The following is an 18432-nucleotide window of genomic DNA, read 5'->3' on the forward strand; positions in this document are numbered from 1 at the left end:
GATTAGACAAATCAGTACTTAATTCATGGGAATGTAAAACAGGAGGAAAAGAGATTGGACTTTGGGAATCAAGTGAATGTGTGTGAGAATCTGAAATGTTGATAGGAGTAACAAATGTGTCTTCATTGCTGTTACCAGGAGAACAAGCATCAACCTCAGAAACAAGACTAAAAGGATCAGTAAAATCAGATGCATCTTTAACATAAGGAAAGGTATGTTCATGAAAAACAACATCTCTAGAATTAAAAACAGCATTTGTGGACAAATCAAGTACTTTATACCCTTTAACCCAAAAGGATATCCAAGGAAGACACACTTCTTTGCTCTTGGATCAAATTTAGTTCTATGATGAGAAAGAGTAGAGGCATAACAAAGGCACCCAAAAACCCTTAAATGAGAATAAGAAGGTAGATGGCCAAAGAGAACTTCATAAGGAGTTTTATGATTCAAAATTGAACTAGGAATTCTGTTAATCAAGTAAACAGCAGTAAGTACACAATAACCCCAGAGATGCAAGGGCAAATTAGATTGAAACTTGAGTGCCCTTGCAACATTTAGGATGTGTTGGTGTTTTCTTTCCACAACAGCATTCTGTTGTGGAGTTTCAACACAACTTAACTGATGTAAAATGCCCTTTTGTTCAAAAAAACCTTTCATGATGAACTCAGTACCATTATCAGTCCTAATGCACTTGACTTTCCTTGCAAATTGAGTTTCAACCATTGCACAAAATTGTTCTAAGTAGAATTGTGTTTGGGACTTGTGTTTTAGCAAATATACCCATGTACACCTTGAACAATCATCTACAATAGTTAAGAAAAACTTGCATCCATCAATGGTAGGAACAGAAAATGGTCCCCATAAGTCACAATGAATCAAATCAAAACATTCATTGGAGATATGTGAACTTGGATTAAAAGGCAACCTTTTCTGTTTTGCAAGAGGACAGATATCACAATGAAAAGTTTCATTAGTATTGACAAAAGATACATTGTTCTTATTCAGCAAAGCTAATTTTGCATCTGACAAATGCCCTAATCTAGCATGCCATATGTGAGGCTTAGTTTGACTAACAGAAGCTGAACCAGTCTTATTAACAGAAGCTGAAACAATTTTATTGGCAGAAGCTAAAACAGAAGCAGACAAACAATTTGAGGTTGAAGTTGATTCTCCCTTTTGCAGCAAGTAGAGTCCATTAATCTCCTTACCCAGACCAATCGTGCTCCAATGAGCAAGGTCCTGGATGAAGCATAAGTTTCCAAAAAAAATGAGACAGCAAATGATGGACTTTGCCAATTGACTGACAGAAATAAGGTTGAAAGTGAATGAGGGCACACATAGAACATTGTGGAGTACAAGACTGTCTGAAATCCTAACAGTGCCTATGTGTGTGACAAGAGCAACTTCACCATTAGGAAGATTAACATGTGTATTGAGTGTGGTAGTAATTGAAGTGAAATAGGAAACAGAATATACCATATGGTCTGTAGCTCCTGTATCAATGACCCAATCTAATTTACTAAAAGCATTCTTATTGAAAATTTTGGCAGAAAATATAGAATGTGATAGGTTTGGAGTATAAGGTATGTTAAGAGTGATACCTGACATGACATTGGAACAAGATGTAAGGTTGTTTTGTGGTTGTGAGATATTCATCTCAGGAGCACCATCAGGATTTCCATCAACACCAACCACACTGGAAGCCCTCACAACAGCTGCATGATGTACATCTCCTCCTCCGGAACTCGCAGTAATATATGCCAATAGCTGTTCACATTGTGCCTTAGAGATAGGACACAGATTGCTTCCAGTTGAGGAATTGTTTGCTCCACTGCTCAGATTCAAAGAAACCTGATTTGCAGTAGCATTTCCCTTTCCTTTAGGCTTGTACCCTGGTGGATACCCATGTAGCTTATAACATTTCTCAATTGTATGTCCAGGGATGTTGCAATGTGTGCAAAAAGGCCTTTCTTTCTTGCCATTCCCTTTGTTCCAAGTAGTGTTACCAGAATTGCTCTTTGAATTAGCATACATTGCTACCACATCATTCTGACTTGCATTGGAACCTCCATGACCAAGATTTTTATGTGATTCTTCTTGAAGAACCAGTGAGTACACCTTGCTCATTGAAGGAAAAGGATCATATGTGAGAATTTGATTGCGTAAAGTCTCAAAATTCTCATTTAGTCCCATAAGAAATCTCATGACATAGGCCTTGTTGTGTGAATCATTCAGCAACTTCATAGCACCACAAGAACATTGTGGAAGTGGCTCATAGTTGAGTAATTGATCCCAAAGCCTCTTGAATTTGGTGTAGTACTCTGTCACTGTCATCTGATTCTGAGTAATGTAAGAAATCTCTCTCTGGAGATTGTAAATTTTGGGACCATTGCCTTGTGAGAAGACATTCTGCAATTCGATCCACATCTCCCTAGCTGTTTCACAATACATAATGCTACTGGACACATCCACATGCATGGAATTGATCATCCAAGAAAGCACCATGGTATTACAGCTCTCCCAATCTTCATATAAAGGTGAATCCAAATCTGGTTTTGTGATCTTACCATTAACAAAACCGATCTTCTTCTTCGCAGTGAGAGCAAGGATCATTGCTCTGGACCATGACTGATAGTTCTTCATCCCAAGGAGTGGTTGTGTAACCAAGATGTTCCCTGGATTTTCACTTGAACTAAGGAAATAAGGATTGGGAGGAGAAGGAGTAACTGAATCATTGCTGGAATTCAAAACAAAGTGCGAAGATTGAACATGAACTGGATCAGATGGATTGCTTGACTCAGTGGACGCCATTGTTGTGCTTCTCTGAGCTCTGATACCATGTAAAATTCTGAAACCCTCTCTCTAAATAGAACCTCTAGTATTATTGATTGAGAAAGTTGGAGTACAAAAGAAGGAATCAAATGTAATACATAACTACACCTATATATATACATTCAGTACCAAAACAGAGGAAGAAAACTAATTCCGGAAAATAAGGGAAAGCAGTTACAATCAATCCTAATCTACTCATCCACGTGTCCACTGATCATCATCTGATAACTGCTTCTATCCACGTGGCATATCTTCATCAATGGCATGGATGAAATACTCATGGTAAGGGACTGCTTCTATCATGTCAAGTAACTCTGCACTAGCCCAATCCCCTTGACTCTTGTCTATTTGATTTGCTTGATCAGTGTTCGTCCCTTTAGTTCTGTAGACATAGTTAGTTTGATCCTGAGTGTATTTCTTCTTGTTTTCAACAAGCTAGCTGGAATCCACTTTTTTTTTTTTTTTGATAACAAGTTGTAAAACCTTAGCCTAAAAGATATATAATTTTTTGACCTTTTATTAGCTTGTGGAAACAACTACAGAACCAAATCATATAGCTCAGGTAAGAGACTTAATAGTAAGTAGTGAATCCTATATATCCTCAATAAACACAATCGCATAGAGAGGGAGAGAGATTGAGAGAAAAATAGCACTGCTCAATGCGGCACAACATCATTTCTGGGGGGGAGTTAGACGGTGGCACTGGTGATCATCTAGAGCTGATTGTACGGCAAGGGGTAAATTTGAATGGACAACAAACAACCAATCGGGGTGGTGACCTATGGTTGGAGCAGATTTGCACATCCGTCAGCACAAGGGGAGATTTTTTTAAGTAAAGGAAAGTAATTAGCTATATGTTTATATTGAATAAGGATTTGCTTTTGGAAGGATTTTTTTGTATATGGAAATTTATATTAAAAAAAAAATTAAAATGATTTGCGGTATGTATTTGGATGGACTATGGGTATGTGCTAATTTTTTTTATTGGATTTTTTGTATCAAAATTTTCTTTTGGGTTATTTTTTTTAATCAATTTTCAAATATGAGGAAGCCCAAATGAATTTAGAGAGGAATTGATTTTTCCCAAAATCTTAGGAGGGGCAGTAAGTAAATTTAAGGCACATTTATGATTTATTGTCTCTGTTAACGGAAGTTTCAAAAACTCAGGGGACCATGGCCGGTGGCCCCCATAGCATCATTGAAGCTAAAGCCAAGGTAGCTGTTACTTAGGGCATACGAACATAGACAAGAGTTGGTACGTGGCATGATTTAATTGGCTCCTCGAATTTATAAAGTCCCTTTGTTTTTGCGCGTTAAGTTGCCTTTATCTTTACTTTCACCTCTCGTTCAAAAATATCAAAATAAGGTAGAGTGTCTTTGTTTCGAGAGAGAAATATTGGAGCTACTGAGAGAGAATGGATCCTTCCGGTTTGTTTGGAGTTGATCAAGCATCTGGTCAGTCTTCGCAAACTAAGGACAACATTGGCATGGAACCTGTTTATTACAACGCTGCAGCAAAAATCGAAATCGGGTCTTAAAAGATATTCCAAAGCCTCTTAACCAACTTCTAACCCCAAATAGAAACACAGTCCGTATTCACCTCACTAACCCAATTAAAATATCAGAAGATTAAAAATCAGAATATAGTGAGCCTGCTCAAGCAGAGGTCAATATTGGCATGAAGGCTGATTACTACAAACGGTGCAGCAAATGGTACAATCGGGGTCTTCAAAGATATTCCAGAGCCTCTTGACCAACTACTAACCCCGAATAGAAACACAGTCCTTCATATTTACCTCTCTAGCCTAAAAGAGTCAGAATTATCAACAGCCTTTGTTGAAGAAATTCTCGAAATGTGTCCACTACTGCTAATGCCAAAGATGAAACTCCCTTGCATATCGTAGCAAGGTATGGGCATGCTGCCATCGTGGATGTTTTAATTAAACGTGCAAGAGAAAGAGCTCCCCAAGAGGACCTCGAAAATGGGTCCAAAAGATGCTGGAGATGACGAATAAAGAAAAGGACACCGCGTTGCATGAGGCTGTACGTGGTAATCATCTTGAGGTAGTGAAACGATTGATTGAAGAGGGTAAAATATTTTCATATTCTCAGAATGATGCTGGTGAGACTACACTTTACATCGCTGTTGAGAGAAATTATGAAGAAGTGGCATTTCACATTTTGGAAACCTGTACATCACCGGCTCCTGATGGTCCCCTTGGTTGAACAACGTTGCACGCTACAGTAATTGTACACAATTGTGGTAATGTCTATTTATTTTTTTCAATACTCCAGCATGCATGGTTGAGTAGAGAGTAACGCCATAAATTTTGCTGTCAATAATCGCCTATTTAATATACAAGAAGTTTGATAACATATATTTTTCTGTGAAATATATTTATTTATAAAGTATTAATAAATAAATCAAATCAAATTAAAAATTTATAGAAAATAACACAATCAATTTAATTAAAATTTATTTAATGATCAGACCTAATTTATTAAGAATTTAGTAAGTATTGAATTTTTTTTCATCCCCAAAAAAAAAAAAAATTTGTGTTCTGACTAATTTAAATTTATATAATTTATTATTATTTGTAATTCTAAAAATAAAATTTTAAAAATATTTAATAGAATGATGATGTGAATAAATATTGGCTTCCAAAATTTTATCTGACAAACATTAGAAAAAATCAATAAAAATCAAACTTTAATTTTATATTATTATATAGATATAAAGTTTTTTTTTTTTGAGAAACTATATATATAAATATAAAGTTATATATACATTATAAGATTGATAAAAACTAGCGGAACCAAATCGTGATATGCGATAGGTGACAGCCAAAGATTTATCATATTTTTATAATGAATACAACACCGAAAGATTATGCACTTTATCTTTCAGATCTAAAATATAAGAATGTGTAATAACTAATATCTTCTAAATGACAATTCAAAAATTAAATAAATTTGGAACTGAGTTTTAGGAGTAATCTTATATCATATATCCATAACAATTTTCTAATATATATTTACGAATTAAGGTTATGGATTACTTAACTTTTGTACGCTCAGTAACATTATAACTATTTATTAATAATGATCAAAGTGAAAGTTAACATTATAACTATTTATTAATAGTGATCAAAGTGAAAATTTTCAATTAATCCTTATGTGGTTATAGAAGTGAAGTGAAGAATGAGATTGAACTAGAATTTTAGTTTGAGACTTTAAATCACGAATAAAAGAATTGGCTATTCAAAAATAAGAAATATACTAAAATTAAAAATCAAATTAATATGTAAAAATAAAACTAACATCAATTCAGTACTAACAAAATTTTAAAAAAAAAATAAATAAAAAAACACTAAAAAAACTACGTCATAATACATTTCAATTCAATCACTTATATTCTATCAAAATAAAATTTGATGTTTTTTGAAACTCTATAATATATTATGATTGATTTTGGATTTTATTTTGTGGGAATTTTCCAATCAATGTACAAACTCAAAAATTTTGTTAAAAATCATCTTACATTTTCTCATGAATCCTAGTTTAATTAGACAATATTCATATATAACAAAAATTTTCATTTTGTAGTTTTGTAGAAATAAAAAAAAAAAAAAAAAAAAAGTAAGTACAAGTATAATCATAATATAAACAAGTTGATAAACTATTGATTTTCTAATCCTTAACGGACATTAGCATAATTAAAAAAATCTTTGAAATTTTTTTGAAGTTCAAATGTTGAACCTTATAATAGCAAAGTTTTATCTTCATAAGTATTTTTCTCATGATTTCTAAAGTCTTGTAGATAATCTAAATAAAAATTGTTAAAAAAATCTAAACACATACAAAATAACTCTTAAAAAAAAAAATAGAAGCACCAAATTCTTTAGGCAGAATCAAACAACTCGATAACACCCAAATTGCAAAGTACTAAACTATTTTAATTTTGGGTTCCAAACAGTAAACAAATGTCAAAATGTTCCGTCAAGATATAATTAAGTTGTCATCTGGCTATTTTATATTTGGGATTTTTTGGGCTGAATTTCATATGTTTTATATATATATATACACACACACACACAACATAAACATATGACTAAAATTTTGGGGAAAATGCAATGTTTTTTTTGAGAAAGGGGAAAATGCAATGTTAGTTCCTAAATTTTAACCCTTGAGCGATTTTAGTTCTTATAAAAAAAATTGTTTATGTTAAGCCTGCAAAATTGTTTATAAAAATACAATAACCATATAATTGCTATTGTTTGGGCCTATTAACCCGGGATCAAAATAAAGGGCATTCAAGCCCACAACTCACTCTAGTATTAATTAGAGGCTAGTGGTGCAAAAGAAAGAAATGCAAGGATATAGATTCATAATAAAGGCAAAGAGAATATCCATTAAAGTATTGAGCAAATGGTACATATAATTGTCTTCAATGCTACATAACAAAGTGGGGAGAATGAGGGAGGCGATGAATAGACACTAATCGTACCACCACACGCACAAGCACGTACTATTTCCCAAGTCAAAGTAGTAAATATGGTTATTGAGTTAATTTCAAGACTTGAGAGTTGAATTCTCCCCCTCTTTGATTCCATGTTTTGGGATTTCTAACATATTAGGGATGAACTTATTATCCATCTCTTCATAAGAATCAAAGCTTTTGGTTGTTAGATGTTTAAAAAAATGGCAACCTTAAGCTTTGTTCTTAGTTAGATAATAAGATTAGTTGTTTTAATAATTATTGCAACGATAAAAAAGTCGATGCAAGCCGTTGTAATAAACTCCAAGGCAATAGGTTTATGCAACACTAGATTTTCGTTGCAATAGGTGTTATTGCAATGACAAAAAAAGTCGATGCAAGCCATTGTAATAAACTCTGAGGCAATAAGTTGAAAAAATCTCATTGCAATAGGTTGATTTTTTTATCAAAAAAATTTTTTAAAATAAATAAACCATTTTCTTGAATAATAATTTTTTCATTAACCTGTTTTGCAATTGAAAGGTCATATCTAGGAGCTATACTAACAATATATATAGTTCGATGTGAAATAAAATATTACCTATTGTAGCAACATATCTCAATGTATAAAAGAGTTACCTATTACAACAACACATTTCGATGTAACATAATAATTATTGCTACAATCTCATATTGATGTAATAAATTTAAGTTACTATTACAACAAAAAAAACAACCTAGAGATGAAATAGTATGTATAATACCTCCATTATTTTTTTTTTTGTTGCAATAATACTTGTTGTATTATGTCCTTTTTCTTGTAGTGCAATTTTTGCAACAACTTTTATATGAGTGGCTATCAATTATTTTCACATGAACTCACTACTTTTTTCCATTACTCATAGTTATATTAGAGTTGTAACAAAAGTTGCAACATAAAAGTTGTGTCCACAAATTTTTTTACATAATTCACAATCTGTCACATTAAAATTATCACAAAAATTGTATTTATAAATTCTCTCTCCCTTTCTCCTCCACCATTTTCTGCACAATTCTCTCTCTCTTTGAGAACCATAACGTAGCCGCACCCCTGGTAGGACCGACCAACTAACTCGAGGCCGATGAGCGGAGGGCGAAAGGCAATTAGACTTCAGTGCAGTAGAGCCAACGGAAATTGAAACCCCAAAACCAATATTTAAGTTACACATTTTTTAAACCATTGAATTTAAGTTGATCTAACGATTAAAAAAAGACTATAATTATTACAAATATTCTGATTAGAATCTAATTAATTATTCTCATTTATTACCTTTTAAACCTATCTCTAAACCCAAAAAAAAGTTGACTTTTGACTCTCTTTCTCATTTACGTTTCTCACTCTCTCTCCGTTTCTCTCTCTACGTTTCTCTCTCTCTTTCTCCTCCACCACCTCCACAGGTTGCCAGCAGAAAAAATAAAATAAAATAATTGAGTTATGTGTTGGTTATATGCGCTGTCAAACACTCACCCCAATAGTGAGTCATTGCCAGTTATGTTAATTTCTCAATGGATTTTTGTGTGTTGCATTATATAATTAATTAATTCATAATGATAAGATAATTAATATTATATCCTTTCACCAGCTTTTAGCAATTGGTGTGGCTCACTTCCATTTGGATTTTGGACACAAAAAAGATATTACTTAACCCTTTAATATTGATTCATTTATTATATATAATAATAATAATAATAATTGTGGGGTCCGTGGGCCTGACAGCCACAGCCCATCGCGTAGTAGGCCCAAGGCCAGCGCCGAGGAGGACTGACCAGCCAAGGCTAAGTCAGACAAAGCCCCTTTTTGACCCACACCAAGGACCTCTCCGTCCTCGGCATACTAGGGATAATTTTTGGGAGGGGACAAGCCCAGAGCAAACTGTCACATTCGCACTTAATGCTTTCACCTAACCCCTCTGGCCGCATTAATGGGGATATAACCCCTTAGCAGGGCAACATTGATCAGAGTGAACCACTTGAGTACCGATAAGGCCTCTGATGGGACGGATGGCCAGAAGGGAGGCGAATGGATGATCAACAGATGGAAGAAGGAGATAGGAAGATGAAGACTATATAAGAAAAGCAAGTAAAGTAAAGAAAGGGGGAAAAAAAGAATGGGGAAGAAAAAGGTCTCCTCGGCCAGTGGCCGAGGAGCAATTCCCCCCCTCCCCAGCCAGTTGTAAAGAAACTCTAAGTATCTTTTTATAAAAGGGAGTTCATGCTTGATGAACGACGGCCAGCGCCTAAACCTTTAACCCACTCTTTATAAATTTATTGTTTGGGCTTGATTGGGCTGAAAACTCATTCATACTCAGGGTCAATCGAAACTGAGTCCCCACAATTGGCGCCGTCTGTGGGAAGGATTAGGGTGCTGGCCGGCGCACCAGGCGATTGTTCTAAGTGATCGTTGTAAAAAAAAACAAACACAAAAAAAAAAAAAAAAGAGAAAATAGAAGATTTGACAGTGAAGAGAGAAATCTTGATATTATTATTATTTCATAAATAGAAACAGTACAAATTACAATCAGAGGCTCAGGCAGGTGTGTTTCACACACAAATTTACAAGCTAACCCTACCAGCTATTTCTACAATCAGAGGCCCAGGTGGAGCCGCCCTAAAAAAACTAGCCAGTGGGAAGTGTCAAGCCGTCCCTTTATTGGTATAAAGAGAATGAGAGAGCTTGACAAAAGGCAGAGAAGGGGGAGGGCCATCATGTTTCCAGGCCACCGACAACTCCCTTCTCGGCCAGGCAGAGCTGGAACAAAGAGAGGAGCAGATGCAGGGGCTCCGGGATACCTTCCCCCATGATGTTCCCTTGATTCTCTCCAATCCTCACGAGTGTTGGCCGTTGGAGACGGCAACACCCGAGCACCGCCCATGAGGTGAATTCGCACGTCTTCTTCGTTGGGGGTGCGCTCCGAGGAAAGACGTTAGGTACTCTAACAACATCCCTCCGGGCCACCTTGTAGGGCGCCATCGGGGTTACGCCTAGATTCTGCCTCACCGAAAGCCCAGTGGGGGCTGCGGCCATACCGGCTTTTGCCAGTTCCAGTCACAATTCCGGCGGGGTTGTTAAAAGGGCTTGGGAAGTTGGAAGAATGTGTTCTGTTTTTCTGTTTGTGTTGAAAGGTCCATGGGTTGTGGAGAAACCATCTCGCCACCTTTTATAGGGGGTGGGGGTTGGTGAGAATTAATTCATGCAGAGTTCGAAAAGAGAATTATCAGCTGGGTTAATAATAAAGCCACCAATTTCCAAGGAGGCCGTAGACCGTTGGACTCGTGTTAATTCACGAGGACATTAATGAAGGCGCATTTCGCGCACTGAAGCGTCAAGCGCGGAACACGAACAGACAAAGGGCGCTTCATAAATGAAAAAGATGGGGCCTTGAGCTGGAGGCGAGATCAACGCCACGTGTAAAGATCATAATCTGACCCAAGGAGAAATCACCTCCAGTAGAGCGACCCGAGGACGAACCTCTACTTACAGAAAAATAGAAGTGGTAGACAGAACCAAGGTATTGCATGGTCCTCGGACCCAAGCCCATGGTAAAACTATACACACCATTATACCTGGGTACTAGACAGAACCAAGGTATTGTATGGTCCTCGGACTCAAACCTATGGAGAAACTAGATACTTACAGAAAAATAGAAGTGGTAGACAGAACCAAGGTATTGCATGGTCCTCGGACCCAAGCCTATGGTAAAACTATACATACCATTATACCTGGGTACTAGACAGAACCAAGGTATTGCATGGTCCTCGGACCTAAACCTATGGAAAACTAGATACTTATTGAAAAATAGAAGTACTAGGCATAACCAGGGTATTGTATGGTCCTCGGACTCGAACCCATGGAGAAAATAACTATCTGGAGAAAAACCAAAGTGTTACTTAGAGTCAAGCTATAATACGGTCTTTAGATTTATATTTGAAGGATAATAGATGGTTTCATGAGGCTAACTCTAGAATAGAATACGAATATTGAGCAGAATACAATAGTAAAGCTAATAAAAGAAAATATCATTAGTTGGAAGCAAAGTATTAAATATTCAGTTCAAGCGGAAAGTATACAACTCCCTTACAACGCCACTGAGGCAAGAAACAAAATGAGATAAATAAAAAGATAAAAGAGAAAATAAACAAATTTATTGTATGTCGTATATTAGTCTCCTCAACTCAGTAGGCAAATTAAGCCAAGAAGTAAATCAAAAGGCTTTGGCCAAGGCCTAAGGGCTTGGTTTCGAAAGGTTCGCTGGAGGACTTGCCACGTCTTGTGGTATTCCCTGACCCTCGGTTACAACTTCCCCCAACGCTCTCTGGGGCTCAACTCCCTCGGATGGTTGGTTAGTTAATGATGTACCCTCAGCGGTCTTATCGTGACTTTCAACCGCTGGTAATGAGGACCCCTCCTCGGGAGCAGCAGGTGCAACCTCGCGAATGGCAATAGGGTAATATACCCTGTCCTCCCTTCTAAGATCAGATGACCCCTGCTTGGTTGAGGGCTTCATGCCAGGTTTGAGAACAGTAATACCTGCACACTGTAGGAACTTGAGCCCGAAGGGTGGCTTCAGTCTTAGCCACCCCATCTGCGAAAGCATCTTCCTCTGCCTTTTCCACAGAGCGCTCAACATCTATTTTTGCAAATACCGCCTCATCTTTGGCTCTCACAGCCTCGTCCCTAGCATACTCGGCAACACCTTTTTCATGGATTGCCTTGGTCAACTTCTTCTTCATATAGGTAATGTTCTCTTTGACAGTTTGTAATTGACCCTCAACGTCTTGCAAGCGATTAGTTTGATCCTCAGCTTGCTTCCTGGCCACGGCTAGGTCGGAGACAGTAGTATCCCTGGCCTTCGTCATTTCTGCCAGATCCTCGGTCGCCTTTTTTAGGTCGGCCTCAGATCTCTTAAGAGTATTGGCAGCCTCCAATAACTTGTCACGCTCTTGCGCTAAGGCATTGCTATGGTCATCAACCTCCTCGCCTAACCTGAAAAGGGCCTGGATAGCCTGCCAATAAAAACAAGTAACTCCGTAAAGAGAAAGAAAGGTACTAAGCGACAAACTTTGAATAAAGTAAATAGGTGCTAAAGGACCCACCATGCCTAGATACTTCTTAAGGTCGAGGATAACATCTACCCCACTCATATTTCTTAGCTCGGCCATGTCAGTGGGAAAAAGAAGAGATTTCTCCAGGGCCTCGGCTACAAGAGCCCCCTCGGTTCCTTGAGATTCCCGCATTGACGCGTCATCCATCAAGGGTTGGTCATGGAGCATGGCGGCGGGAAGCCAGGCTTGAGCCTCGGACTGCTGGGTGGCCTTCTTACCCTTCCTTGACCAACGAGTTTCAGTTGCTTCGGAGGCCTGTGAAACCTACCCTTCTCGGGCGGGGAATGGGATTTGCTCCCATCCATTGGCTTCTTACCCTTGGAAAGTCTCTTCCTTTTCGGGTCATGAGACTCGGTTTGAGGGTCTGATACTGTGGGGGCAGAGGACGACCTGGTTTGCACAGTTAAAACCTAGGGCAGAGGTGCTGGGGGCTGAGGCTGCGACTCTTCTGGTACACCTTTCTTGGAACCGCCTTCGAGCAGGTCAAGAAGATTGGTTTGGGGCTGTCTTTTTAAACCCATCTCAGTCGGAGTACTAACTCTTATGGACTGAAGGTCAGCTTCGGACAAATGAGGGTCTTCCAGATTACCAGATGGATCCTCGGACTAATCAGCTAGGTTGAACACGCTATATTCGTCCTCAGAAGAACTCAGTTCAACCACCTCCCTTGCTTTCTTAGATAGTCCTTCCTCGGCCACCGTTACTTGCTGGGATGAGGAGGAACCTGCTAGCGGAATGCCTTCAGGTATATAAGACCCCTCAGTAAATGCAAAACTGTCTTCCACCACGGTGATCTGCGTAAGCCGAGGGTCACGAGCTCTAATTACGTGCTTCGGGATTGGGAATGATTTCTGAGCTGGGTCGCATCCGAGGATGTGATGAGCAGCTCTGACCTGGTTATCAGTTTCGTTTAGAAAAAGGTCCGACCTAAGAACGGTCTCCAAATCCGCTTTGTTAACCAGATGGAAATGACGTGCAAAGGCGTGCGGATCTGTGACAAGAAAAGTAAAACTCCTATGGTTAATCAACCAAATCAGATATACAGTTATAAAACTTGAAAATACTGAAACCTAGATTGTCTGTTACTTCGAATACCCTACCTGGCTCCCCTCTACTGTTGGGCAATGAAAACCGTTGTGCCACTCTCCCTACACTATGAGGAAATCTTGGGTTAACCCCTTATTGGAATCAGGAAGACACTGGATAAGACGAACCCTATCGTCCCTTGTCTTCATATAGTACGTCTTACCCCTCAGGTGATGAAGGTTGTAATACCAGTTCACATCGTGGTGAGTCAGTCTCAGCCCCATTTTCTCATTCAGGGTATCTACACACCCTAATATCCTAAATACATTCACGGCACACTGAGTAGGAGCCAGGCGAAAATGCCTAAGGTAATTGAGAGTTACTGGCCTCATAGGGATTCTCATCCCTCCTTCTACGAAAGCTACTATTGGGATCACAACTTCACCCTCTCTCCTCTTAAGGTACCACTCCCCTTCTTCACAGTACTTCAAACTCACATTATTGGGTATTCCATGATCGACAATGAATTTGTTCATCATCTCGTCGGACTCAACCAACTTCTTAAACTTACCCATTCCCCAAAGACGACTAAAAGTTCTAAAAGAAGAAAATGAGGAGTAAAATCAAGGAAATTTGGGGTCGCTAGAAAAAGGAGACTTACAGAAGTATGGCGATTCTCTTCAGGAAGAGTGCAAGTTGAACTAGACTTAAGTTATACGCATCAATGGTTGTAAGCGCGAAAATGAGGAAACCAGACGTTTTAAACAAGTACTTATACTCCCCCTTAGGTTCCCCAAATGTAACTGCCTGCCCATAAAAGCAGGAGATCCCCACCGAATAATTACCATCACATCGTTGAGAGTGGGAAACGTGGTGCCGCCAAAATTTAATGTGGGCACACATTAAGTCTTGAAACGCAAAAAACGCACATCGAGTAGTCGAAAAGTCGCCAGCGTTAACATGAACCAAAGTGGCGCGATTCGCCTAGAAGGGCCCGTAGGTATCAAAACCCTGCTCCCCGTCCGAGGGAACGTGCAGCAGGGTTTTGAGGGGCTATTGTGGGGCCCATGGGCCAGACAGCCACAGCCCATCGCATAGTAGGCCCAAGGCCAACGCCGAGGAGGACTGACCAGCCAAGGCTAAGTTAGACAAAGCCTCTTTTTCGACCCACGCCAAGAACCTCTTCGTTCTTGGCGTCCTAAGGATAATTTTTGGGATGGGACAAGCCCAAAGCAAGCTGTCACATTCACACTTAATGCATTCACCTAACCCCTCTGGCCGCATTAATGGGGATATAATCCCTTAGCAGGGCAACGTTGATCAGAGTGAACCACTTGAGTACCGATAAGGCCTCTGATGGGACGGATGGCCAGAAAGGAGGCGAATGGATGATCAACAGATGGAGAAAGGAGATAGGAAGATGAAGACTATATAAGAAAAGCAAGTAAAGTAAAGATGGAGAGGAGGAAAAAAGAGAAGAAAAAGGCTTCCTCGACGGCTGAGGAGCAACCTCCCAATAGTATAGAAACTCTAAGTATCTTTTTATAAATGAAAGTTCATGCTTAATGAACGACGGCCAGCGCCTAAACCTTTAACCCACTCTCTATAAATTTATTGTTTGGGCTTGTTGGGCTGAAAATCCCTTCATACTCAGGGTCAATCCAAACTGAGTCCCCACAACCCTTATATATATTCAACCCTTTATTTTAAAATAAGGTTCTAATAGTAATATTATCATAAAATGATTCCATTCCATTCCTTCCATGTTGCTCCTAAATAAGATTACTTACATTTCATTCATTTTCATTCATTTATTTTAAAACATAAATAAATTACTTAATTCCATTATATCCATTCCTTTTCTTCTTAAATATATTCCATTCCATTTTATTTCCATGTGAACTCCCAAACGGACCCTTATAAAAACGTGCTTAGTATTTCCTTTATATACTAGAAGAAGTAGATCTGAAATCTTAATCCTTTTTGGGCTTGAATTGTTGTTGGGCCGAACTTAATATTCTGCAGATACGAGTTTCGCTTAGTCGAGCCTGTTTCTTGGTCAGTCGAACCAGGTAGTTTTTGAACTCTTCTTTCTACAGTTTGTATATTCTTGAATTCTGACTTGTATCATAGTGAGTATTGTCTAATAATACCTATAGACTCTAGGATCTATATCTAGACAAGTTTGTATTTACGGTTTGCCAATTGTTCTAAACTTTTAGAACCTAACATATAATATATTAAAGTTGAAGCACAATTAAAATCTAAATCAAATCCAAATTAGTTTTTAATTACAACTAATTTTACAACAATATCCAATTTAATTTTTTATTCTAATTTTGATTCCCAGTGTCCAATTTATAATACTTAACATGAAAATCAAAATGACAACCTCACTAAAAAAAGAAAAAAAGAAAAAAAGAAAAAGAAAAAGATAAGACCATCTCATCATCAGTGTTGTTGAATATTTCTATGTGTAAATATGTTTTACAAACTAGTTAATTTTTAAAGGACCTAATCAAGGAATTTAAAACTTATTTAATTTTTTAACGTCAAAACCTAATAAAAATTTTAATTAAGGTTTTAAATAATTTTTTGACCTTTTCTTTCTCTATCTTTTAATAAATAATTTTTTTTTCAAAATTAAATTTAATAGGCTACTGGAAAATTATATATTTAGAAAACATAATTTAGCATAATCATTTTTTTTTGGGAGAAAAAGGTAAGCTAAGTTTTATTAAAAAAATTAAACTAAATCTAATTGGAATACATCCTTCAAATTATTAGACAGTTCTTCTACTCATACATTAGTGTCAACAAATAAAATTGCTTTTCTAGCTAGGCCATGAGCACCTATTCCTCTTGTATCGAACATGTTCAAACTGACAAAGTCGCATCGAGCATCCCAGCCGTTTAGTTTCCTCAATGACATGTCCAAACAGAGTCTTGCACGAACCAGTATTCTTTAGAGCCTGAACAATTCGAAGACAATCTCCCTCAAAAATGACATCAAACAAACTTAGCTCTCTAGCTAAAACCACAGCCCTCCTTGCAGCCAACGCTTCAGCCAATTCAATCGAAGAAGTGTGATCAATCCGTTGGCTTAAAGCAGCAATAACATTCCCTGAAGAGTCCCTAAAAACAACACCAATACCAGCACAATTCGAACCATCAAAAAGGGCGGCACCAAAATTACCTTTGATGCATGTAACAGGCTGAGGAGACCAACGAACTGGTGTCCGACGAGCTGGAGTCCTTGCTTCATGTTTATGAACCTCCTAGAACTCATGAACCAACGCCAAAGCTCGCTCACTAATTTCATGAAAATGCCAGGAAGGTTGGCGCTCCCTCACCCTGTTGCGTCGCTGCCACAAACACCAGGCCACTGTAGCAAACAAAGCAACTCTAAAACCAGAGCCATTGCTGAGCACCTCCTCCAAAAGATCTTGCACAGACCGAACCTCCTTTCGAAATAGAAAACTAAACCCTGGGTCTGATCTCATGCATCAAGTTCGACGTGTCGCCCCATCCAAATTATTTTGCTAAAAATTATAGGTTAATAGTCTAGGCTAATAGGCTTGCCCAACTGTCTGGACTATGTGCCAGCACAATGGGTGCCCATGGGCAGAAAACCCAACCCTTAACCTGCTCCACTATGCTACCCACGGGTCTCAATGGCGTCGAGCTGCTTATTAGCCTGGTAGGCTGGCGGGATATTGGGTAGCCGTGGTGATTCTGAAATGAAAATACAGAATCTTCATATTATTTAGTTAATTTATACACTTCTAAATGATAAGACAAAATTTTCAAGTTATTATATTTTATTCATTGGCTTTGAATAGTAGCGTATGTTATTGAATTATCCCATTGATTATCAATTTTTTCCTCGCATTATCTAAATTTGTGTATTCATGTGTTTTTCAAAAAAATGCGAACACAATGTTGTATGTAATGCGCTTGCCAACCTCATTGACAATATCTATGAATTTCTTTGTTGCCTACATATCTCTCCAATTTTCCATGATCATACAAAACTATTTGAAGTGATTTTGCAAGTAATGTCTAAGGGATTTTAGCTTAGTAGATTGTTTATTGTGTTAGATCTCTTTTGGCTTTGACTTATTTCTCATATTTCTATTTTTTTAATATAGAAATCTTACTTTATATTGTCCTTTAGTTGTATCCATATCAAACTTTTGAAGCAATGACCCTCAAGAATATAATTTACAGTTAAATGTCTCCTGAAGCATAATAGGAAGAGGTAGGCATAATTGTGAATCTTCACCGATGTAGATTGATGAAGCGTAAATTTGCACATCCAGTACGAAGTTCAAACACTTGCAAAAAGGGAAGGAAGAGGAACTAATAAACGTTGAGGGCTCGTCAAATCGATCTCCAGCTTCTCGTCGAGAGAGATAGCTCAGTTGTTGTTTTAGTAATCTCTCTCTCTCTCTCTCTCTCTCTCTGTGGGGGCAATGGCTCCCTTCCCAATTTATATATATATATATATATTAATATATAAAGCAAGGTACAATATTTAAATATTGTTCTTTAAGTTTATTTTTTAAGATTTTGGCATGTGAATTTTTTCTTATGGAATGAAAGTATATTTTTTAATTAAGTAACCATATGGTTAAATCTTAGGAGGGGAACCTAAGGAACAACACCTAAAGTATTGTACTTAAATTTTGTCTTAATATATATATATATATATAGGTACTAATTTTAGCAATTTAATTTTATAAAATTACATTTTTGCCCCTCAAAAATATCATTGATTCTTTTAAGAATATTGTTATTGTCAAACATTTTTCTATAACATTTTTACAAATTGTTAAGATAGCAAATTCTTATTGGTTCGCATTTGGATTCATCACTTATATTATCAACAATTTGTAAAAAAATTTGTAGTTCAAACATTTTCATCATTTTAAAGACCATTAAAAATTTATATG

The sequence above is a fragment of the Quercus suber genome, unplaced genomic scaffold (assembly GCF_002906115.3).
Source record: "Quercus suber isolate HL8 unplaced genomic scaffold, Cork oak 2.0 scaffold_4, whole genome shotgun sequence".
NCBI classification, from domain to species: Eukaryota; Viridiplantae; Streptophyta; class Magnoliopsida; order Fagales; family Fagaceae; genus Quercus; species Quercus suber.